The sequence below is a fragment of the Vigna unguiculata genome, unplaced genomic scaffold, assembly GCF_037176805.1.
Source record: "Vigna unguiculata cultivar grain cowpea cultivar isolate G323 ecotype 2 unplaced genomic scaffold, ASM3717680v1 ptg000026l_ERROPOS8025000, whole genome shotgun sequence".
Classification (NCBI taxonomy): Eukaryota; Viridiplantae; Streptophyta; class Magnoliopsida; order Fabales; family Fabaceae; genus Vigna; species Vigna unguiculata.
Window position 1 is genome coordinate 101,213 of NW_028196669.1, and position 18,329 is coordinate 119,541.

The 18,329-nt window shown below is 46.1% G+C and overlaps 43 non-coding genes and 12 pseudogenes across 43 annotated transcripts; all 55 read left to right on the plus strand.

Annotated features, from left to right (window-relative positions):
• Positions 1-44: 44 nt before the first annotated feature.
• Positions 45-163, plus strand: LOC146879499 (5S ribosomal RNA; annotated as a pseudogene).
• A 206-nt stretch (positions 164-369) lies between these two features.
• On the plus strand, positions 370-488 carry LOC146879500 (5S ribosomal RNA; annotated as a pseudogene).
• A 218-nt stretch (positions 489-706) lies between these two features.
• On the plus strand, positions 707-825 carry LOC146879501 (5S ribosomal RNA). The gene has a single exon (XR_014988513.1). It is a non-coding gene; the product is annotated as a 5S ribosomal RNA (ribosomal RNA).
• Positions 826-1,043: 218 nt separating this feature from the next.
• Positions 1,044-1,162, plus strand: LOC146879502 (5S ribosomal RNA). Its single transcript, XR_014988496.1, has one exon. It is a non-coding gene; the product is annotated as a 5S ribosomal RNA (ribosomal RNA).
• Positions 1,163-1,368: 206 nt separating this feature from the next.
• Positions 1,369-1,487, plus strand: LOC146879503 (5S ribosomal RNA). The gene has a single exon (XR_014988648.1). It is a non-coding gene; the product is annotated as a 5S ribosomal RNA (ribosomal RNA).
• Positions 1,488-1,705: 218 nt separating this feature from the next.
• LOC146879504 (5S ribosomal RNA) lies at positions 1,706-1,824 on the plus strand. The gene has a single exon (XR_014988524.1). It is a non-coding gene; the product is annotated as a 5S ribosomal RNA (ribosomal RNA).
• A 218-nt stretch (positions 1,825-2,042) lies between these two features.
• LOC146879505 (5S ribosomal RNA) lies at positions 2,043-2,161 on the plus strand. The gene has a single exon (XR_014988516.1). It is a non-coding gene; the product is annotated as a 5S ribosomal RNA (ribosomal RNA).
• A 218-nt stretch (positions 2,162-2,379) lies between these two features.
• LOC146879506 (5S ribosomal RNA) lies at positions 2,380-2,498 on the plus strand. Its single transcript, XR_014988517.1, has one exon. It is a non-coding gene; the product is annotated as a 5S ribosomal RNA (ribosomal RNA).
• A 218-nt stretch (positions 2,499-2,716) lies between these two features.
• On the plus strand, positions 2,717-2,835 carry LOC146879507 (5S ribosomal RNA). Its single transcript, XR_014988497.1, has one exon. It is a non-coding gene; the product is annotated as a 5S ribosomal RNA (ribosomal RNA).
• Positions 2,836-3,041: 206 nt separating this feature from the next.
• On the plus strand, positions 3,042-3,160 carry LOC146879508 (5S ribosomal RNA). Its single transcript, XR_014988141.1, has one exon. It is a non-coding gene; the product is annotated as a 5S ribosomal RNA (ribosomal RNA).
• Positions 3,161-3,378: 218 nt separating this feature from the next.
• Positions 3,379-3,497, plus strand: LOC146879509 (5S ribosomal RNA). Its single transcript, XR_014988647.1, has one exon. It is a non-coding gene; the product is annotated as a 5S ribosomal RNA (ribosomal RNA).
• A 218-nt stretch (positions 3,498-3,715) lies between these two features.
• On the plus strand, positions 3,716-3,834 carry LOC146879510 (5S ribosomal RNA). Its single transcript, XR_014988518.1, has one exon. It is a non-coding gene; the product is annotated as a 5S ribosomal RNA (ribosomal RNA).
• A 218-nt stretch (positions 3,835-4,052) lies between these two features.
• On the plus strand, positions 4,053-4,171 carry LOC146879511 (5S ribosomal RNA). The gene has a single exon (XR_014988519.1). It is a non-coding gene; the product is annotated as a 5S ribosomal RNA (ribosomal RNA).
• Positions 4,172-4,389: 218 nt separating this feature from the next.
• Positions 4,390-4,508, plus strand: LOC146879512 (5S ribosomal RNA). Its single transcript, XR_014988224.1, has one exon. It is a non-coding gene; the product is annotated as a 5S ribosomal RNA (ribosomal RNA).
• A 218-nt stretch (positions 4,509-4,726) lies between these two features.
• LOC146879513 (5S ribosomal RNA) lies at positions 4,727-4,845 on the plus strand. The gene has a single exon (XR_014988197.1). It is a non-coding gene; the product is annotated as a 5S ribosomal RNA (ribosomal RNA).
• A 218-nt stretch (positions 4,846-5,063) lies between these two features.
• Positions 5,064-5,182, plus strand: LOC146879514 (5S ribosomal RNA). Its single transcript, XR_014988386.1, has one exon. It is a non-coding gene; the product is annotated as a 5S ribosomal RNA (ribosomal RNA).
• A 218-nt stretch (positions 5,183-5,400) lies between these two features.
• LOC146879515 (5S ribosomal RNA) lies at positions 5,401-5,519 on the plus strand. The gene has a single exon (XR_014988225.1). It is a non-coding gene; the product is annotated as a 5S ribosomal RNA (ribosomal RNA).
• A 218-nt stretch (positions 5,520-5,737) lies between these two features.
• Positions 5,738-5,856, plus strand: LOC146879516 (5S ribosomal RNA). The gene has a single exon (XR_014988500.1). It is a non-coding gene; the product is annotated as a 5S ribosomal RNA (ribosomal RNA).
• A 206-nt stretch (positions 5,857-6,062) lies between these two features.
• On the plus strand, positions 6,063-6,181 carry LOC146879517 (5S ribosomal RNA; annotated as a pseudogene).
• A 218-nt stretch (positions 6,182-6,399) lies between these two features.
• LOC146879518 (5S ribosomal RNA) lies at positions 6,400-6,518 on the plus strand. Its single transcript, XR_014988541.1, has one exon. It is a non-coding gene; the product is annotated as a 5S ribosomal RNA (ribosomal RNA).
• A 218-nt stretch (positions 6,519-6,736) lies between these two features.
• Positions 6,737-6,855, plus strand: LOC146879519 (5S ribosomal RNA). Its single transcript, XR_014988226.1, has one exon. It is a non-coding gene; the product is annotated as a 5S ribosomal RNA (ribosomal RNA).
• A 218-nt stretch (positions 6,856-7,073) lies between these two features.
• LOC146879520 (5S ribosomal RNA) lies at positions 7,074-7,192 on the plus strand. Its single transcript, XR_014988553.1, has one exon. It is a non-coding gene; the product is annotated as a 5S ribosomal RNA (ribosomal RNA).
• Positions 7,193-7,410: 218 nt separating this feature from the next.
• Positions 7,411-7,529, plus strand: LOC146879521 (5S ribosomal RNA). Its single transcript, XR_014988388.1, has one exon. It is a non-coding gene; the product is annotated as a 5S ribosomal RNA (ribosomal RNA).
• A 218-nt stretch (positions 7,530-7,747) lies between these two features.
• Positions 7,748-7,866, plus strand: LOC146879522 (5S ribosomal RNA). The gene has a single exon (XR_014988413.1). It is a non-coding gene; the product is annotated as a 5S ribosomal RNA (ribosomal RNA).
• Positions 7,867-8,084: 218 nt separating this feature from the next.
• On the plus strand, positions 8,085-8,203 carry LOC146879523 (5S ribosomal RNA; annotated as a pseudogene).
• Positions 8,204-8,409: 206 nt separating this feature from the next.
• On the plus strand, positions 8,410-8,528 carry LOC146879524 (5S ribosomal RNA; annotated as a pseudogene).
• Positions 8,529-8,746: 218 nt separating this feature from the next.
• Positions 8,747-8,865, plus strand: LOC146879525 (5S ribosomal RNA). The gene has a single exon (XR_014988515.1). It is a non-coding gene; the product is annotated as a 5S ribosomal RNA (ribosomal RNA).
• A 218-nt stretch (positions 8,866-9,083) lies between these two features.
• LOC146879526 (5S ribosomal RNA) lies at positions 9,084-9,202 on the plus strand. Its single transcript, XR_014988501.1, has one exon. It is a non-coding gene; the product is annotated as a 5S ribosomal RNA (ribosomal RNA).
• A 206-nt stretch (positions 9,203-9,408) lies between these two features.
• Positions 9,409-9,527, plus strand: LOC146879527 (5S ribosomal RNA). Its single transcript, XR_014988556.1, has one exon. It is a non-coding gene; the product is annotated as a 5S ribosomal RNA (ribosomal RNA).
• Positions 9,528-9,745: 218 nt separating this feature from the next.
• Positions 9,746-9,864, plus strand: LOC146879528 (5S ribosomal RNA). The gene has a single exon (XR_014988389.1). It is a non-coding gene; the product is annotated as a 5S ribosomal RNA (ribosomal RNA).
• A 218-nt stretch (positions 9,865-10,082) lies between these two features.
• On the plus strand, positions 10,083-10,201 carry LOC146879529 (5S ribosomal RNA). Its single transcript, XR_014988452.1, has one exon. It is a non-coding gene; the product is annotated as a 5S ribosomal RNA (ribosomal RNA).
• Positions 10,202-10,406: 205 nt separating this feature from the next.
• LOC146879530 (5S ribosomal RNA) lies at positions 10,407-10,525 on the plus strand (annotated as a pseudogene).
• Positions 10,526-10,743: 218 nt separating this feature from the next.
• LOC146879531 (5S ribosomal RNA) lies at positions 10,744-10,862 on the plus strand. Its single transcript, XR_014988641.1, has one exon. It is a non-coding gene; the product is annotated as a 5S ribosomal RNA (ribosomal RNA).
• A 218-nt stretch (positions 10,863-11,080) lies between these two features.
• On the plus strand, positions 11,081-11,199 carry LOC146879532 (5S ribosomal RNA; annotated as a pseudogene).
• A 218-nt stretch (positions 11,200-11,417) lies between these two features.
• Positions 11,418-11,536, plus strand: LOC146879533 (5S ribosomal RNA). Its single transcript, XR_014988227.1, has one exon. It is a non-coding gene; the product is annotated as a 5S ribosomal RNA (ribosomal RNA).
• A 210-nt stretch (positions 11,537-11,746) lies between these two features.
• LOC146879534 (5S ribosomal RNA) lies at positions 11,747-11,865 on the plus strand. Its single transcript, XR_014988229.1, has one exon. It is a non-coding gene; the product is annotated as a 5S ribosomal RNA (ribosomal RNA).
• A 211-nt stretch (positions 11,866-12,076) lies between these two features.
• On the plus strand, positions 12,077-12,195 carry LOC146879535 (5S ribosomal RNA). The gene has a single exon (XR_014988451.1). It is a non-coding gene; the product is annotated as a 5S ribosomal RNA (ribosomal RNA).
• Positions 12,196-12,401: 206 nt separating this feature from the next.
• LOC146879536 (5S ribosomal RNA) lies at positions 12,402-12,520 on the plus strand (annotated as a pseudogene).
• A 218-nt stretch (positions 12,521-12,738) lies between these two features.
• LOC146879537 (5S ribosomal RNA) lies at positions 12,739-12,857 on the plus strand. The gene has a single exon (XR_014988438.1). It is a non-coding gene; the product is annotated as a 5S ribosomal RNA (ribosomal RNA).
• A 218-nt stretch (positions 12,858-13,075) lies between these two features.
• Positions 13,076-13,194, plus strand: LOC146879538 (5S ribosomal RNA). Its single transcript, XR_014988502.1, has one exon. It is a non-coding gene; the product is annotated as a 5S ribosomal RNA (ribosomal RNA).
• Positions 13,195-13,400: 206 nt separating this feature from the next.
• On the plus strand, positions 13,401-13,519 carry LOC146879539 (5S ribosomal RNA; annotated as a pseudogene).
• Positions 13,520-13,737: 218 nt separating this feature from the next.
• Positions 13,738-13,856, plus strand: LOC146879540 (5S ribosomal RNA). The gene has a single exon (XR_014988230.1). It is a non-coding gene; the product is annotated as a 5S ribosomal RNA (ribosomal RNA).
• Positions 13,857-14,074: 218 nt separating this feature from the next.
• On the plus strand, positions 14,075-14,193 carry LOC146879541 (5S ribosomal RNA). Its single transcript, XR_014988408.1, has one exon. It is a non-coding gene; the product is annotated as a 5S ribosomal RNA (ribosomal RNA).
• Positions 14,194-14,411: 218 nt separating this feature from the next.
• LOC146879542 (5S ribosomal RNA) lies at positions 14,412-14,530 on the plus strand. The gene has a single exon (XR_014988625.1). It is a non-coding gene; the product is annotated as a 5S ribosomal RNA (ribosomal RNA).
• A 218-nt stretch (positions 14,531-14,748) lies between these two features.
• LOC146879543 (5S ribosomal RNA) lies at positions 14,749-14,867 on the plus strand. The gene has a single exon (XR_014988232.1). It is a non-coding gene; the product is annotated as a 5S ribosomal RNA (ribosomal RNA).
• A 218-nt stretch (positions 14,868-15,085) lies between these two features.
• LOC146879544 (5S ribosomal RNA) lies at positions 15,086-15,204 on the plus strand. Its single transcript, XR_014988626.1, has one exon. It is a non-coding gene; the product is annotated as a 5S ribosomal RNA (ribosomal RNA).
• A 218-nt stretch (positions 15,205-15,422) lies between these two features.
• On the plus strand, positions 15,423-15,541 carry LOC146879545 (5S ribosomal RNA). Its single transcript, XR_014988233.1, has one exon. It is a non-coding gene; the product is annotated as a 5S ribosomal RNA (ribosomal RNA).
• A 218-nt stretch (positions 15,542-15,759) lies between these two features.
• On the plus strand, positions 15,760-15,878 carry LOC146879546 (5S ribosomal RNA). The gene has a single exon (XR_014988410.1). It is a non-coding gene; the product is annotated as a 5S ribosomal RNA (ribosomal RNA).
• A 218-nt stretch (positions 15,879-16,096) lies between these two features.
• On the plus strand, positions 16,097-16,215 carry LOC146879547 (5S ribosomal RNA). Its single transcript, XR_014988414.1, has one exon. It is a non-coding gene; the product is annotated as a 5S ribosomal RNA (ribosomal RNA).
• Positions 16,216-16,421: 206 nt separating this feature from the next.
• Positions 16,422-16,540, plus strand: LOC146879548 (5S ribosomal RNA; annotated as a pseudogene).
• A 218-nt stretch (positions 16,541-16,758) lies between these two features.
• On the plus strand, positions 16,759-16,877 carry LOC146879549 (5S ribosomal RNA). The gene has a single exon (XR_014988555.1). It is a non-coding gene; the product is annotated as a 5S ribosomal RNA (ribosomal RNA).
• A 218-nt stretch (positions 16,878-17,095) lies between these two features.
• LOC146879550 (5S ribosomal RNA) lies at positions 17,096-17,214 on the plus strand. The gene has a single exon (XR_014988503.1). It is a non-coding gene; the product is annotated as a 5S ribosomal RNA (ribosomal RNA).
• Positions 17,215-17,420: 206 nt separating this feature from the next.
• Positions 17,421-17,539, plus strand: LOC146879551 (5S ribosomal RNA; annotated as a pseudogene).
• Positions 17,540-17,757: 218 nt separating this feature from the next.
• LOC146879552 (5S ribosomal RNA) lies at positions 17,758-17,876 on the plus strand. The gene has a single exon (XR_014988542.1). It is a non-coding gene; the product is annotated as a 5S ribosomal RNA (ribosomal RNA).
• Positions 17,877-18,094: 218 nt separating this feature from the next.
• On the plus strand, positions 18,095-18,213 carry LOC146879553 (5S ribosomal RNA; annotated as a pseudogene).
• The last annotated feature ends 116 nt before the right edge of the window (positions 18,214-18,329 follow it).

Here is an 18,329-nt window from a genome sequence, read left to right on the forward strand (position 1 = left end):
CCCAATGCGAAACCCATATGTACATTGATCGTGCCATACTTCACGGGTGCGATCATACCAGCACTAATCCACCGGATCCCATCAGAACTTCGCAGCTAAGCGTGCTTGGGCGAGAGTAGTAATAGGATGGGTGACTTGCTGGGATGTCCTCGTGTTGCACCTCTGTTTTACGTTATTTTCTTTTCCTACGTTCTTTTCATCACTATTTTTATTTGCAATCAAATCCTAAATGATTCCAACTGACTACTACTAAAATCTCTTCAGAACAAAACAACCCAGCTCACGTCCCCGCGCCCCCGCGCCGTGCCAAGTGTTCAAACTTAGGCCCAATGCGAAACCCATATGTACATTGATCGTGCCATACTTCACGGGTGCGATCATACCAGCACTAATCCACCGGATCCCATCAGAACTTCGCAGTTAAGCGTGCTTGGGCGAGAGTAGTAATAGGATGGGTGACCTCCTGGGTAGTCCTCGTGTTGCACCTCTTTTTTACGTTATTTTCTTTTCCTACGTTCTTTTCATCACTGTTTTCTTTTGCAATCAAATCCTAAATTATCACCTAAATGATTCCAACTGACTACTACCAAAATCTCTTCAGACCAAAACAACCCAGCTCACGTCCCCGTGCCCCCGCGCCGCGCCAAGTGTTCAAACTTAGGCCCAATGCGAAACCCATATGTACATTGATCGTGCAATACTTCACAGGTGCGATCATACCAGCACTAATGCATCGGATCCCATCAGAACTCCGCAGTTAAGCGTGCTTGGGCGAGAGTAGTACTAGGATGGGTGACCTCCTGGGAAGTCCTCGTGTTGCACCTCTTTTTTACGTTATTTTCTTTTCCTACGTTCTTTTCATCACTGTTTTCTTTTGCAATCAAATCCTAAATTATCACCTAAATCATTCCAACTGACTACTACCAAAATCTCTTCAGACCAAAACAACCCACCTCACGTCCCCGTGCCCCCGCGCCGAGTCAAGTCTTCAAACTTAGGCCCAATGCGAAACCCATATGTACATTGATCGTGCAATACTTCACAGGTGCGATCATACCAGCACTAATGCACCGGATCCCATCAGAACTCCGTAGGTAAGCGTGCTTGGGCGAGAGTAGTACTAGGATGGGTGACCTCCTGGGAAGTCCTCGTGTTGCACCTCTTTTTTACGTTATTTTCTTTTCCTACGTTCTTTTCATCACTATTTTTTTTTGCAATCAAATCCTAAATGATTCCAACTGACTACTACTAAAATCTCTTCAGAACAAAACAACCCAGCTCACGTCCCCGCGCCCCCGCGCCGTGCCAAGTGTTCAAACTTAGGCCCAATGCGAAACCCATATGTACATTGATCGTGCCATACTTCACGGGTGCGATCATACCAGCACTAATGCACCGGATCCCATCAGAACTCCGTAGGTAAGCGTGGTTGGGCGAGAGTAGTACTAGGATGGGTGACCTCCTGGGAAGTCCTCGTGTTGCACCTCTTTTTTACGTTATTTTCTTTTCCTACGTTCTTTTCATCACTGTTTTCTTTTGCAATCAAATTCTAAATTATCACCTAAATCATTCCAACTGACTACTACAAAAATCTCTTCAGACCAAAACAACCCACCTCACGTCCCCGTGCCCCCGCGCCGCGCCAAGTGTTCAAACTTAGGCCCAATGCGAAACCCATATGTACATTGATCGTGCAATACTTCACAGGTGTGATCATACTAGCACTAATGCACCGGATCCCATCAGAACTCCGCAGTTAAGCGTGCTTGGGCGAGAGTAGTACTAGGATGGGTGACCTCCTGGGAAGTCCTCGTGTTGCACCTCTTTTTTACGTTATTTTCTTTTCCTACGTTCTTTTCATCACTGTTTTCTTTTGCAATCAAATCCTAAATTATCACCTAAATGATTCCAACTGACTACTACCAAAATCTCTTCAGACCAAAACAACCCAGCTCACGTCCCCGTGCCCCCGCGCCGCGCCAAGTGTTCAAACTTAGGCCCAATGCGAAACCCATATGTACATTGATCGTGCAATACTTCACAGGTGCGATCATACCAGCACTAATGCACCGGATCCCATCAGAACTCCGCAGTTAAGCATGCTTGGGCGAGAGTAGTACTAGGATGGGTGACCTCCTGGGAAGTCCTCGTGTTGCACCTCTTTTTTACGTTATTTTCTTTTCCTACGTTCTTTTCATCACTGTTTTCTTTTGCAATCAAATCCTAAATTATCACCTAAATGATTCCAACTGACTACTACCAAAATCTCTTCAGACCAAAACAACCCAGCTCACGTCCCCGTGCCCCCGCGCCGCGCCAAGTGTTCAAACTTAGGCCCAATGCGAAACCCATATGTACATTGATCGTGCAATACTTCACAGGTGCGATCATACCAGCACTAATGCACCGGATCCCATCAGAACTCCGCAGTTAAGCATGCTTGGGCGAGAGTAGTACTAGGATGGGTGACCTCCTGGGAAGTCCTCGTGTTGCACCTCTTTTTTACGTTATTTTCTTTTCCTACGTTCTTTTCATCACTGTTTTCTTTTGCAATCAAATCCTAAATTATCACCTAAATCATTCCAACTGACTACTACCAAAATCTCTTCAGACCAAAACAACCCACCTCACGTCCCCGTGCCCCCGCGCCGAGTCAAGTCTTCAAACTTAGGCCCAATGCGAAACCCATATGTACATTGATCGTGCAATACTTCACAGGTGCGATCATACCAGCACTAATGCACCGGATCCCATCAGAACTCCGTAGGTAAGCGTGCTTGGGCGAGAGTAGTACTAGGATGGGTGACCTCCTGGGAAGTCCTCGTGTTGCACCTCTTTTTTACGTTATTTTCTTTTCCTACGTTCTTTTCATCACTATTTTTTTTTGCAATCAAATCCTAAATGATTCCAACTGACTACTACTAATATCTCTTCAGAACAAAACAACCCAGCTCACGTCCCCGCGCCCCCGCGCCGTGCCAAGTGTTCAAACTTAGGCCCAATGCGAAACCCATATGTACATTGATCGTGCCATACTTCACGGGTGTGATCATACCAGCACTAATGCACCGGATCCCATCAGAACTCCGTAGGTAAGCGTGGTTGGGCGAGAGTAGTACTAGGATGGGTGACCTCCTGGGAAGTCCTCGTGTTGCACCTCTTTTTTACGTTATTTTCTTTTCCTACGTTCTTTTCATCACTGTTTTCTTTTGCAATCAAATCCTAAATTATCACCTAAATCATTCCAACTGACTACTACAAAAATCTCTTCAGACCAAAACAACCCACCTCACGTCCCCGTGCCCCCGCGCCGCGCCAAGTGTTCAAACTTAGGCCCAATGCGAAACCCATATGTACATTGATCGTGCAATACTTCACAGGTGCGATCATACTAGCACTAATGCACCGGATCCCATCAGAACTCCGCAGTTAAGCGTCCTTGGGCGAGAGTAGTATTAGGATGGGTGACCTCCTGGGAAGTCCTCGTGTTGCACCTCTTTTTTACGTTATTTTCTTTTCCTACGTTCTTTTCATCACTGTTTTCTTTTGCAATCAAATCCTAAATTATCACCTAAATGATTCCAACTGACTACTACCAAAATCTCTTCAGACCAAAACAACCCACCTCACGTCCCCGTGCCCCCGCGCCGCGCCAAGTGTTCAAACTTAGGCCCAATGCGAAACCCATATGTACATTGATCGTGCAATACTTCACAGGTGCGATCATACCAGCACTAATGCACCGGATCCCATCAGAACTCCGCAGTTAAGCATGCTTGGGCGAGAGTAGTACTAGGATGGGTGACCTCCTGGGAAGTCCTCGTGTTGCACCTCTTTTTTACGTTATTTTCTTTTCCTACGTTCTTTTCATCACTGTTTTCTTTTGCAATCAAATCCTAAATTATCACCTAAATCATTCCAACTGACTACTACCAAAATCTCTTCAGACCAAAACAACCCACCTCACGTCCCCGTGCCCCCGCGCCGCGCCAAGTGTTCAAACTTAGGCCCAATGCGAAACCCATATGTACATTGATCGTGCAATACTTCACAGGTGCGATCATACCAGCACTAATGCACCGGATCCCATCAGAACTCCGCAGTTAAGCATGCTTGGGCGAGAGTAGTACTAGGATGGGTGACCTCCTGGGAAGTCCTCGTGTTGCACCTCTTTTTTACGTTATTTTCTTTTCCTACGTTCTTTTCATCACTGTTTTCTTTTGCAATCAAATCCTAAATTATCACCTAAATCATTCCAACTGACTACTACCAAAATCTCTTCAGACCAAAACAACCCACCTCACGTCCCCGTGCCCCCGCGCCGAGCCAAGTGTTCAAACTTAGGCCCAATGCGAAACCCATATGTACATTGATCGTGCAATACTTCACAGGTGCGATCATACCAGCACTAATGCACCGGATCCCATCAGAACTCCGCAGTTAAGCGTGCTTGGGCGAGAGTAGTACTAGGATGGGTGACCTCCTGGGAAGTCCTCGTGTTGCACCTCTTTTTTACGTTATTTTCTTTTCCTACGTTCTTTTCATCACTGTTTTCTTTTGCAATCAAATCCTAAATTATCACCTAAATCATTCCAACTGACTACTACCAAAATCTCTTCAGACCAAAACAACCCACCTCACGTCCCCGTGCCCCCGCGCCGCGCCAAGTGTTCAAACTTAGGCCCAATGCGAAACCCATATGTACATTGATCGTGCAATACTTCACAGGTGCGATCATACCAGCACTAATGCACCGGATCCCATCAGAACTCCGTAGTTAAGCGTGCTTGGGCGAGAGTAGTACTAGGATGGGTGACCTCCTGGGAAGTCCTCGTATTGCACCTCTTTTTTACGTTATTTTCTTTTCCTACGTTCTTTTCATCACTGTTTTCTTTTGCAATCAAATCCTAAATTATCACCTAAATCATTCCAACTGACTACTACCAAAATCTCTTCAGACCAAAACAACCCACCTCACGTCCCCGTGCCCCCGCGCCGCGCCAAGTGTTCAAACTTAGGCCCAATGCGAAACCCATATGTACATTGATCGTGCAATACTTCACAGGTGCGATCATACCAGCACTAATGCACCGGATCCCATCAGAACTCCGCAGTTAAGCGTGCTTGGGCGAGAGTAGTACTAGGATGGGTGACCTCTTGGGAAGTCCTCGTGTTGCACCTCTTTTTTACGTTATTTTCTTTTCCTACGTTCTTTTCATCACTGTTTTCTTTTGCAATCAAATCCTAAATTATCACCTAAATCATTCCAACTGACTACTACCAAAATCTCTTCAGACCAAAACAACCCACCTCACGTCCCCGTGCCCCCGCGCCGCGCCAAGTGTTCAAATTTAGGCCCAATGCGAAACCCATATGTACATTGATCGTGCAATACTTCACAGGTGCGATCATACCAGCACTAATGCACCGGATCCCATCAGAACTCCGCAGTTAAGCGTGCTTGGGCGAGAGTAGTACTAGGATGGGTGACCTCCTGGGAAGTCCTCGTGTTGCACCTCTTTTTTACGTTATTTTCTTTTCCTACGTTCTTTTCATCACTGTTTTCTTTTGCAATCAAATCCTAAATTATCACCTAAATCATTCCAACTGACTACTACCAAAATCTCTTCAGACCAAAACAACCCACCTCACGTCCCCGTGCCCCCGCGCCGCGCCAAGTGTTCAAACTTAGGCCCAATGCGAAACCCATATGTACATTGATCGTGCAATACTTCACAGGTGCGATCATACCAGCACTAATGCACCGGATCCCATCAGAACTCCGTAGGTAAGCGTGCTTGGGCGAGAGTAGTACTAGGATGGGTGACCTCCTGGGAAGTCCTCGTGTTGCACCTCTTTTTTACGTTATTTTCTTTTCCTACGTTCTTTTCATCACTATTTTTTTTTGCAATCAAATCCTAAATGATTCCAACTGACTACTACTAAAATCTCTTTAGAACAAAACAACCCAGCTCACGTCCCCGCGCCCCCGCGCCGTGCCAAGTGTTCAAACTTAGGCCCAATGCGAAACCCATATGTACATTGATCGTGCCATACTTCACGGGTGCGATCATACCAGCACTAATCCACCAGATCCCATCAGAACTTCGCAGTTAAGCGTGCTTGGGCGAGAGTAGTAATAGGATGGGTGATTTGCTGGGATGTCCTCGTGGTGTACCTCTTTTTCACGTTATTTTCTTTTCCTACGTTCTTTTCATCACTGTTTTTTTTTGCAATCAAATTCTAAATTATCACCTAAATCTTTCCAACTGACTACTTCCAAAATCTCTTCAGACCAAAACAACCCACCTCACGTCCCCGTGCCCCCGCGCCGCGCCAAGTGTTCAAACTTAGGCCCAATGCGAAACCCATATGTACATTGATCGTGCAATACTTCACAGGTGCGATCATACCAGCACTAATGCACCGGATCCCATCAGAACTCCGCAGTTAAGCGTGCTTGGGCGAGAGTAGTACTAGGATGGGTGACCTCCTGGGTAGTCCTCGTGTTGCACCTCTTTTTTACGTTATTTTCTTTTCCTACGTTCTTTTCATCACTGTTTTCTTTTGCAATCAAATCCTAAATTATCACCTAAATCATTCCAACTGACTACTACCAAAATCTCTTCAGACCAAAACAACCCACCTCACGTCCCCGTGCCCCCGCGCCGCGCCAAGTGTTCAAACTTAGGCCCAATGCGAAACCCATATGTACATTGATCGTGCAATACTTCACAGGTGCGATCATACCAGCACTAATGCACCGGATCCCATCAGAACTCCGCAGTTAAGCGTGCTTGGGCGAGAGTAGTACTAGGATGGGTGACCTCCTGGGAAGTCCTCGTGTTGCACCTCTTTTTTACGTTATTTTCTTTTCCTACGTTCTTTTCATCACTGTTTTCTTTTGCAATCAAATCCTAAATTATCACCTAAATCATTCCAACTGACTACTACCAAAATCTCTTCAGACCAAAACAACCCACCTCACGTCCCCGTGCCCCCGCGCCGCGCCAAGTGTTCAAACTTAGGCCCAATGCGAAACCCATATGTACATTGATCGTGCAATACTTCACAGGTGCGATCATACCAGCACTAATGCACCGGATCCCATCAGAACTCCGTAGTTAAGCGTGCTTGGGCGAGAGTAGTACTAGGATGGGTGACCTCCTGGGATGTCCTCGTATTGCACCTCTTTTTTACGTTATTTTCTTTTCCTACGTTCTTTTCATCACTGTTTTCTTTTGCAATCAAATCCTAAATTATCACCTAAATCATTCCAACTGACTACTACCAAAATCTCTTCAGACCAAAACAACCCACATCACGTCCCCGTGCCCCCGCGCCGCGCCAAGTGTTCAAACTTAGGCCCAATGCGAAACCCATATGTACATTGATCGTGCAATACTTCACAGGTGCGATCATACCAGCACTAATGCACCGGATCCCATCAGAACTCCGCAGTTAAGCGTGCTTGGGCGAGAGTAGTACTAGGATGGGTGACCTCTTGGGAAGTCCTCGTGTTGCACCTCTTTTTTACGTTATTTTCTTTTCCTACGTTCTTTTCATCACTGTTTTCTTTTGCAATCAAATCCTAAATTATCACCTAAATCATTCCAACTGACTACTACCAAAATCTCTTCAGACCAAAACAACCCACCTCACGTCCCCGTGCCCCCGCGCCGCGCCAAGTGTTCAAACTTAGGCCCAATGCGAAACCCATATGTACATTGATCGTGCAATACTTCACAGGTGCGATCATACCAGCACTAATGCACCGGATCCCATCAGAACTCCGCAGTTAAGCGTGCTTGGGCGAGAGTAGTACTAGGATGGGTAACCTCCTGGGAAGTCCTCGTGTTGCACCTCTTTTTTACGTTATTTTCTTTTCCTACGTTCTTTTCATCGCTGTTTTCTTTTGCAATCAAATCCTAAATTATCACCTAAATGATTCGAACTGACTACTACTAAAATCTCTTCAGAACAAAACAACCCAGCTCACGTCCCCGCGCCCCCGCGCCGTGCCAAGTGTTCAAACTTAGGCCCAATGCGAAACCCATATGTACATTGATCGTGCCATACTTCACGGGTGCGATCATACCAGCACTAATCCACCGGATCCCATCAGAACTTCGCAGATAAGCGTGCTTGGGCGAGAGTAGTAATAGGATGGGTGACTTGCTGGGATGTCCTCGTGTTGCACCTCTTTTTTACGTTATTTTCTTTTCCTACGTTCTTTTCATCACTATTTTTTTTTGCAATCAAATCCTAAATGATTCCAACTGACTACTACTAAAATCTCTTCAGAACAAAACAACCCAGCTCACGTCCCCGCGCCCCCGCGCCGTGCCAAGTGTTCAAACTTAGGCCCAATGCGAAACCCATATGTACATTGATCGTGCCATACTTCACGGGTGCGATCATACCAGCACTAATCCACCGGATCCCATCAGAACTTCGCAGTTAAGCGTGCTTGGGCGAGAGTAGTAATAGGATGGGTGACCTCCTGGGTAGTCCTCGTGTTGCACCTCTTTTTTACGTTATTTTCTTTTCCTACGTTCTTTTCATCACTGTTTTCTTTTGCAATCAAATCCTAAATTATCACCTAAATCATTCCAACTGACTACTACCAAAATCTCTTCAGACCAAAACAACCCACCTCACGTCCCCGTGCCCCCGCGCCGCGCCAAGTGTTCAAACTTAGGCCCAATGCGAAACCCATATGTACATTGATCGTGCAATACTTCACAGGTGCGATCATACCAGCACTAATGCATCGGATCCCATCAGAACTCCGCAGCTAAGCGTGCTTGGGCGAGAGTAGTACTAGGATGGGTGACCTCCTGGGAAGTCCTCGTGTTGCACCTCTTTTTTACGTTATTTTCTTTTCCTACGTTCTTTTCATCACTGTTTTCTTTTGCAATCAAATCCTAAATTATCACCTAAATCATTCCAACTGACTACTACCAAAATCTCTTCAGACCAAAACAACCCACCTCACGTCCCCGTGCCCCCGCGCCGAGTCAAGTATTCAAACTTAGGCCCAATGCGAAACCCATATGTACATTGATCGTGCAATACTTCACAGGTGCGATCATACCAGCACTAATGCACCGGATCCCATCAGAACTCCGTAGGTAAGCGTGCTTGGGCGAGAGTAGTACTAGGATGGGTGACCTCCTGGGAAGTCCTCGTGTTGCACCTCTTTTTTACGTTATTTTCTTTTCCTACGTTCTTTTCATCACTATTTTTTTTTGCAATCAAATCCTAAACGATTCCAACTGACTACTACTAAAATCTCTTCAGAACAAAACAACCCAGCTCACGTCCCCGCGCCCCCGCGCCGTGCCAAGTGTTCAAACTTAGGCCCAATGCGAAACCCATATGTACATTGATCGTGCCATACTTCACGGGTGCGATCATACCAGCACTAATGCACCGGATCCCATCAGAACTCCGTAGGTAAGCGTGCTTGGGCGAGAGTAGTACTAGGATGGGTGACCTCCTGGGAAGTCCTCGTATTGCACCTCTTTTTTACGTTATTTTCTTTTCCTACGTTCTTTTCATCACTGTTTTCTTTTGCAATCAAATCCTAAATTATCACCTAAATCATTCCAACTGACTACTACCAAAATCTCTTCAGACCAAAACAACCCACCTCACGTCCCCGTGCCCCCGCGCCGCGCCAAGTGTTCAAACTTAGGCCCAATGCGAAACCCATATGTACATTGATCGTGCAATACTTCACAGGTGCGATCATACCAGCACTAATGCACCGGATCCCATCAGAACTCCGCAGTTAAGCGTGCTTGGGCGAGAGTAGTACTAGGATGGGTGACCTCTTGGGAAGTCCTCGTGTTGCACCTCTTTTTTACGTTATTTTCTTTTCCTACGTTCTTTTCATCACTGTTTTCTTTTGCAATCAAATCCTAAATTATCACCTAAATCATTCCAACTGACTACTACCAAAATCTCTTCAGACCAAAACAACCCACCTCACGTCCCCGTGCCCCCGCGCCGCGCCAAGTGTTCAAACTTAGGCCCAATGCGAAACCCATATGTACATTGATCGTGCAATACTTCACAGGTGCGATCATACCAGCACTAATGCACCGGATCCCATCAGAACTCCGTAGGTAAGCGTGCTTGGGCGAGAGTAGTACTAGGATGGGTGACCTCATGGGAAGTCCTCGTATTGCACCTCTTTTTTACGTTATTTTCTTTTCCTACGTTCTTTTCATCACTATTTTTTTTGCAATCAAATCCTAAATGATTCCAACTGACTACTACTAAAATCTCTTCAGAACAAAACAACCCAGCTCACGTCCCCGCGCCCCCGCGCCGTGCCAAGTGTTCAAACTTAGGCCCAATGCGAAACCCATATGTACATTGATCGTGCCATACTTCACGGGTGCGATCATACCAGCACTAATCCACCGGATCCCATCAGAACTTCGCAGTTAAGCGTGCTTGGGCGAGAGTAGTAATAGGATGGGTGATTTGCTGGGATGTCCTCGTGTTGTACCTCTTTTTCACGTTATTTTCTTTTCCTACGTTCTTTTCATCACTGTTTTTTTTTGCAATCAAATTCTAAATTATCACCTAAATCTTTCCAACTGACTACTTCCAAAATCTCTTCAGACCAAAACAACCCACCTCACGTCCCCGTGCCCCCGCGCCGCGCCAAGTGTTCAAACTTAGGCCCAATGCGAAACCCATATGTACATTGATCGTGCAATACTTCACAGGTGCGATCATACCAGCACTAATGCACCGGATCCCATCAGAACTCCGCAGTTAAGCGTGCTTGGGCGAGAGTAGTACTAGGATGGCTGACCTCCTGGGTAGTCCTCGTGTTGCACCTCTTTTTTACGTTATTTTCTTTTCCTACGTTCTTTTCATCACTGTTTTCTTTTGCAATCAAATCCTAAATTATCACCTAAATCATTCCAACTGACTACTACCAAAATCTCTTCAGACCAAAACAACCCACCTCACGTCCCCGTGCCCCCGCGCCGCGCCAAGTGTTCAAACTTAGGCCCAATGCGAAACCCATATGTACATTGATCGTGCCATACTTCACGGGTGCGATCATACCAGCACTAATCCACCGGATCCCATCAGAACTTCGCAGTTAAGCGTGCTAGGGCGAGAGTAGTAATAGGATGGGTGACTTGCTGGGATGTCCTCGTGTTATACCTCTTTTTCACGTTATTTTCTTTTCCTACGTTCTTTTCATCACTGTTTTTTTTTGCAATCAAATTCTAAATTATCACCTAAATCTTTCCAACTGACTACTTCCAAAATCTCTTCAGACCAAAACAACCCACCTCACGTCCCCGTGCCCCCGCGCCGCGCCAAGTGTTCAAACTTAGGCCCAATGCGAAACCCATATGTACATTGATCGTGCAATACTTCACAGGTGCGATCATACCAGCACTAATGCACCGGATCCCATCAGAACTCCGCAGTTAAGCGTGCTTGGGCGAGAGTAGTACTAGGATGGGTGACCTCCTGGGAAGTCCTCGTGTTGCACCTCTTTTTTACGTTATTTTCTTTTCCTACGCTCTTTTCATCACTGTTTTCTTTTGCAATCAAATCCTAAATTATCACCTAAATCATTCCAACTGACTACTACCAAAATCTCTTCAGACCAAAACAACCCACCTCACGCCCCCGCGCCGCGCCAAGTGTTCAAACTTAGGCCCAATGCGAAACCCATATGTACATTGATCGTGCAATACTTCACAGGTGCGATCATACCAGCACTAATGCACCGGATCCCATCAGAACTCCGCAGTTAAGCGTGCTTGGGCGAGAGTAGTACTAGGATGGGTGACCTCCTGGGAAGTCCTCGTGTTGCACCTCTTTTTTACGTTATTTTCTTTTCCTACGTTCTTTTCATCACTGTTTTCTTTTGCAATCAAATCCTAAATTATCACCTAAATCATTCCAACTGACTACTACCAAAATCTCTTCAGACCAAAACAACCCGTCCCCGTGCCCCCGCGCCGCGCCAAGTGTTCAAACTTAGGCCCAATGCGAAACCCATATGTACATTGATCGTGCAATACTTCACAGGTGCGATCATACCAGCACTAATGCACCGGATCCCATCAGAACTCCGTAGTTAAGCGCGCTTGGGCGAGAGTAGTACTAGGATGGGTGACCTCCTGGGAAGTCCTCGTATTGCACCTCTTTTTTACGTTATTTTCTTTTCCTACGTTCTTTTCATCACTGTTTTCTTTTGCAATCAAATCCTAAATGATTCCAACTGACTACTACTAAAATCTCTTCAGAACAAAACAACCCAGCTCACGTCCCCGCGCCCCCGCGCCGTGCCAAGTGTTCAAACTTAGGCCCAATGCGAAACCCATATGTACATTGATCGTGCCATACTTCACGGGTGCGATCATACCAGCACTAATCCACCGGATCCCATCAGAACTTCGCAGTTAAGCGTGCTTGGGCGAGAGTAGTAATAGGATGGGTGACTTGCTGGGATGTCCTCGTGTTATACCTCTTTTTCACGTTATTTTCTTTTCCTACGTTCTTTTCATCACTGTTTCTTTTTGCAATCAAATTCTAAATTATCACCTAAATCTTTCCAACTGACTACTACCAAAATCTCTTCAGACCAAAACAACCCACCTCACCTCCCCGTGCCCCCGCGCCGCGCCAAGTGTTCAAACTTAGGCCCAATGCGAAACCCATATGTACATTGATCGTGCAATACTTCACAGGTGCGATCATACCAGCACTAATGCACTGGATCCCATCAGAACTCCGCAGTTAAGCGTGCTTGGGCGAGAGTAGTACTAGGATGGGTGACCTCCTGGGAAGTCCTCGTGTTGCACCTCTTTTTTACGTTATTTTCTTTTCCTACGTTCTTTTCATCACTGTTTTCTTTTGCAATCAAATCCTAAATTATCACCTAAATCATTCCAACTGACTACTACCAAAATCTCTTCAGACCAAAACAACCCACCTCACGTCCCCGTGCCCCCGCGCCGCGCCAAGTGTTCAAACTTAGGCCCAATGCGAAACCCATATGTACATTGATCGTGCAATACTTCACAGGTGCGATCATACCAGCACTAATGCACCGGATCCCATCAGAACTCCGTAGGTAAGCGTGCTTGGGCGAGAGTAGTACTAGGATGGGTGACCTCCTGGGAAGTCCTCGTGTTGCACCTCTTTTTTACGTTATTTTCTTTTCCTACGTTCTTTTCATCACTATTTTTTTTTGCAATCAAATCCTAAATGATTCCAACTGACTACTACTAAAATCTCTTCAGAACAAAACAACCCAGCTCACGTCCCCGCGCCCCCGCGCCGTGCCAAGTGTTCAAACTTAGGCCCAATGCGAAACCCATATGTACATTGATCGTGCCATACTTCACGGGTGCGATCATACCAGCACTAATCCACCGGATCCCATCAGAACTTCGCAGTTAAGCGTGCTTGGGCGAGAGTAGTAATAGGATGGGTGACTTGCTGGGATGTCCTCGTGTTATACCTCTTTTTCACGTTATTTTCTTTTCCTACGTTCTTTTCATCACTGTTTTTTTTTGCAATCAAATTCTAAATTATCACCTTAATCTTTCCAACTGACTACTTCCAAAATCTCTTCAGACCAAAACAACCCACCTCACGTCCCCGTGCCCCCGCGCCGCGCCAAGTGTTCAAACTTAGGCCCAATGCGAAACCCATATGTACATTGATCGTGCAATACTTCACAGGTGCGATCATACCAGCACTAATGCACCGGATCCCATCAGAACTCCGCAGTTAAGCGTGCTTGGGCGAGAGTAGTACTAGGATGGGTGACCTCCTGGGAAGTCCTCGTGTTGCACCTCTTTTTTACGTTATTTTCTTTTCCTACGTTCTTTTCATCACTGTTTTCTTTTGCAATCAAATCCTAAATTATCACCTAAATCATTCCAACTGACTACTACCAAAATCTCTTCAGACCAAAACAACCCACCTCACGTCCCCGTGCCCCCGCGCCGCGCCAAGTGGTCAAACTTAGGCCCAATGCGAAACCCATATGTACATTGATCGTGCAATACTTCACAGGTGTGATCATACCAGCACTAATGCACCGGATCCCATCAGAACTCCGCAGTTAAGCGTGCTTGGGCGAGAGTAGTACTAGGATGGGTGACCTCCTGGGAAGTCCTCGTGTTGCACCTCTTTTTTACGTTATTTTCTTTTCCTACGTTCTTTTCATCACTGTTTTCTTTTGCAATCAAATCCTAAATTATCACCTAAATCATTCCAACTGACTACTACCAAAATCTCTTCAGACCAAAACAACCCACCTCACGTCCCCGTGCCCCCGCGCCGCGCCAAGTGTTTAAACTTAGGCCCAATGCGAAACCCATATGTACATTGATCGTGCAATACTTCACAGGTGCGATCATACCAGCACTAATGCACCGGATCCCATCAGAACTCCGCAGTTAAGCGTGCTTGGGCGAGAGTAGGACTAGGATGGGTGACCTCCTGGGAAGTCCTCGTGTTGCACCTCTTTTTTACGTTATTTTCTTTTCCTACGTTCTTTTCATCACTGTTTTCTTTTGCAATCAAATTCTAAATTATCACCTAAATCATTCCAACTGACTACTACAAAAATCTCTTCAGACCAAAACAACCCACCTCACGTCCCCGTGCCCCCGCGCCGCGCCAAGTGTTCAAACTTAGGCCCAATGCGAAACCCATATGTACATTGATCGTGCAATACTTCACAGGTGCGATCATACCAGCACTAATGCACCGGATCCCATCAGAACTCCGCAGTTAAGCGTGCTTGGGCGAGAGTAGTACTAGGATGGGTGACCTCCTGGGAAGTCCTCGTGTTGCACCTCTTTTTTACGTTATTTTCTTTTCCTACGTTCTTTTCATCACTGTTTTCTTTTGCAATCAAATCCTAAATTATCACCTAAATCATTCCAACTGACTACTACCAAAATCTCTTCAGACCAAAACAACCCACCTCACGTCCCCGTGCCCCCGCGCCGCGCCAAGTGTTTAAACTTAGGCCCAATGCGAAACCCATATGTACATTGATCGTGCAATACTTCACAGGTGCGATCATACCAGCACTAATGCACCGGATCCCATCAGAACTCCGCAGTTAAGCGTGCTTGGGCGAGAGTAGGACTAGGATGGGTGACCTCCTGGGAAGTCCTCGTGTTGCACCTCTTTTTTACGTTATTTTCTTTTCCTACGTTCTTTTCATCACTGTTTTCTTTTGCAATCAAATTCTAAATTATCACCTAAATCATTCCAACTGACTACTACAAAAATCTCTTCAGACCAAAACAACCCACCTCACGTCCCCGTGCCCCCGCGCCGCGCCAAGTGTTCAAACTTAGGCCCAATGCGAAACCCATATGTACATTGATCGTGCAATACTTCACAGGTGCGATCATACCAGCACTAATGCACCGGATCCCATCAGAACTCCGCAGTTAAGCGTGCTTGGGCGAGAGTAGTACTAGGATGGGTGACCTCCTGGGAAGTCCTCGTGTTGCACCTCTTTTTTACGTTATTTTCTTTTCCTACGTTCTTTTCATCACTGTTTTCTTTTGCAATCAAATCCTAAATTATCACCTAAATCATTCCAACTGACTACTACCAAAATCTCTTCAGACCAAAACAACCCACCTCACGTCCCCGTGCCCCCGCGCCGCGCCAAGTGTTCAAACTTAGGCCCAATGCGAAACCCATATGTACATTGATCGTGCAATACTTCACAGGTGTGATCATACCAGCACTAATGCACCGGATCCCATCAGAACTCCGCAGTTAAGCGTGCTTGGGCGAGAGTAGTACTAGGATGGGTGACCTCCTGGGAAGTCCTCGTGTTGCACCTCTTTTTTACGTTATTTTCTTTTCCTACGTTCTTTTCATCATTGTTTTCTTTTGCAATCAAATCCTAAATTATCACCTAAATCATTCCAACTGACTACTACCAAAATCTCTTCAGACCAAAACAACCCACCTCACGTCCCCGTGCCCCCGCGCCGCGCCAAGTGTTCAAACTTAGGCCCAATGCGAAACCCATAGGTACATTGATCGTGCCATACTTCACGGGTGCGATCATACCAGCACTAATGCACCGGATCCCATCAGAACTCCGCAGTTAAGCGTGCTTGGGCGAGAGTAGTACTAGGATGGGTGACCTCCTGGGAAGTCCTCGTGTTGCACCTCTTTTTTACGTTATTTTCTTTTCCTACGTTCTTTTCATCACTGTTTTCTTTTGCAATCAAATCCTAAATGATTCCAACTGACTACTACTAAAATCTCTTCAGAACAAAACAACCCAGCTCACGTCCCCGCGCCCCCGCGCCGTGCCAAGTGTTCAAACTTAGGCCCAATGCGAAACCCATATGTACATTGATCGTGCCATACTTCACGGGTGCGATCATACCAGCACTAATCCACCGGATCCCATCAGAACTTCGCAGTTAAGCGTGCTTGGGCGAGAGTAGTAATAGGATGGGTGACTTGCTGGGATGTCCTCGTGTTATACCTCTTTTTCACGTTATTTTCTTTTCCTACGTTCTTTTCATCACTGTTTTTTTTTGCAATCAAATTCTAAATTATCACCTAAATCTTTCCAACTGACTACTACCAAAATCTCTTCAGACCAAAACAACCCATCTCACCTCCCCGTGCCCCCGCGCCGCGCCAAGTGTTCAAACTTAGGCCCAATGCGAAACCCATATGTACATTGATCGTGCAATACTTCACAGGTGCGATCATACCAGTACTAATGCACTGGATCCCATCAGAACTCCGCAGTTAAGCGTGCTTGGGCGAGAGTAGTACTAGGATGGGTGACCTCCTGGGAAGTCCTCGTGTTGCACCTCTTTTTTACGTTATTTTCTTTTCCTACGTTCTTTTCATCACTGTTTTCTTTTGCAATCAAATCCTAAATTATCACCTAAATCATTCCAACTGACTACTACCAAAATCTCTTCAGACCAAAACAACCCACCTCACGTCCCCGTGCCCCCGCGCCGCGCCAAGTGTTCAAACTTAGGCCCAATGCGAAACCCATATGTACATTGATCGTGCAATACTTCACAGGTGCGATCATACCAGCACTAATGCACCGGATCCCATCAGAACTCCGTAGGTAAGCGTGCTTGGGCGAGAGTAGTACTAGGATGGGTGACCTCCTGGGAAGTCCTCGTGTTGCACCTCTTTTTTACGTTATTTTCTTTTCCTACGTTCTTTTCATCACTATTTTTTTTTGCAATCAAATCCTAAATGATTCCAACTGACTACTACTAAAATCTCTTCAGAACAAAACAACCCAGCTCACGTCCCCGCGCCCCCGCGCCGTGCCAAGTGTTCAAACTTAGGCCCAATGCGAAACCCATATGTACATTGATCGTGCCATACTTCACGGGTGCGATCATACCAGCACTAATCCACCGGATCCCATCAGAACTTCGCAGTTAAGCGTGCTTGGGCGAGAGTAGTAATAGGATGGGTGATTTGCTGGGATGTCCTCGTGTTGTACCTCTTTTTCACGTTATTTTCTTTTCCTACGTTCTTTTCATCACTGTTTTTTTTTGCAATCAAATTCTAAATTATCACCTAAATCTTTCCAACTGACTACTTCCAAAATCTCTTCAGACCAAAACAACCCACCTCACGTCCCCGTGCCCCCGCGCCGCGCCAGGTGTTCAAACTTAGGCCCAATGCGAAACCCATATGTACATTGATCGTGCAATACTTCACAGGTGCGATCATACCAGCACTAATGCACCGGATCCCATCAGAACTCCGCAGTTAAGCGTGCTTGGGCGAGAGTAGTACTAGGATGGGTGACCTCCTGGGTAGTCCTCGTGTTGCACCTCTTTTTTACGTTATTTTCTTTTCCTACGTTCTTTTCATCACTGTTTTCTTTTGCAATCAAATCCTAAATTATCACCTAAATCATTCCAACTGACTACTACCAAAATCTCTTCAGACCAAAACAACCCACCTCACGTCCCCGTGCCCCCGCGCCGCGCCAAGTGTTCAAACTTAGGCCCAATGCGAAACCCATATGTACATTGATCGTGCCATACTTCACGGGTGCGATCATACCAGCACTAATCCACCGGATCCCATCAGAACTTCGCAGTTAAGCGTGCTTGGGCGAGAGTAGTAATAGGATGGGTGACTTGCTGGGATGTCCTCGTGTTATACCTCTTTTTCACGTTATTTTCTTTTCCTACGTTCTTTTCATCACTGTTTTTTTTTTGCAATCAAATTCTAAATTATCACCTAAATCTTTCCAACTGACTACTTCCAAAATCTCTTCAGAC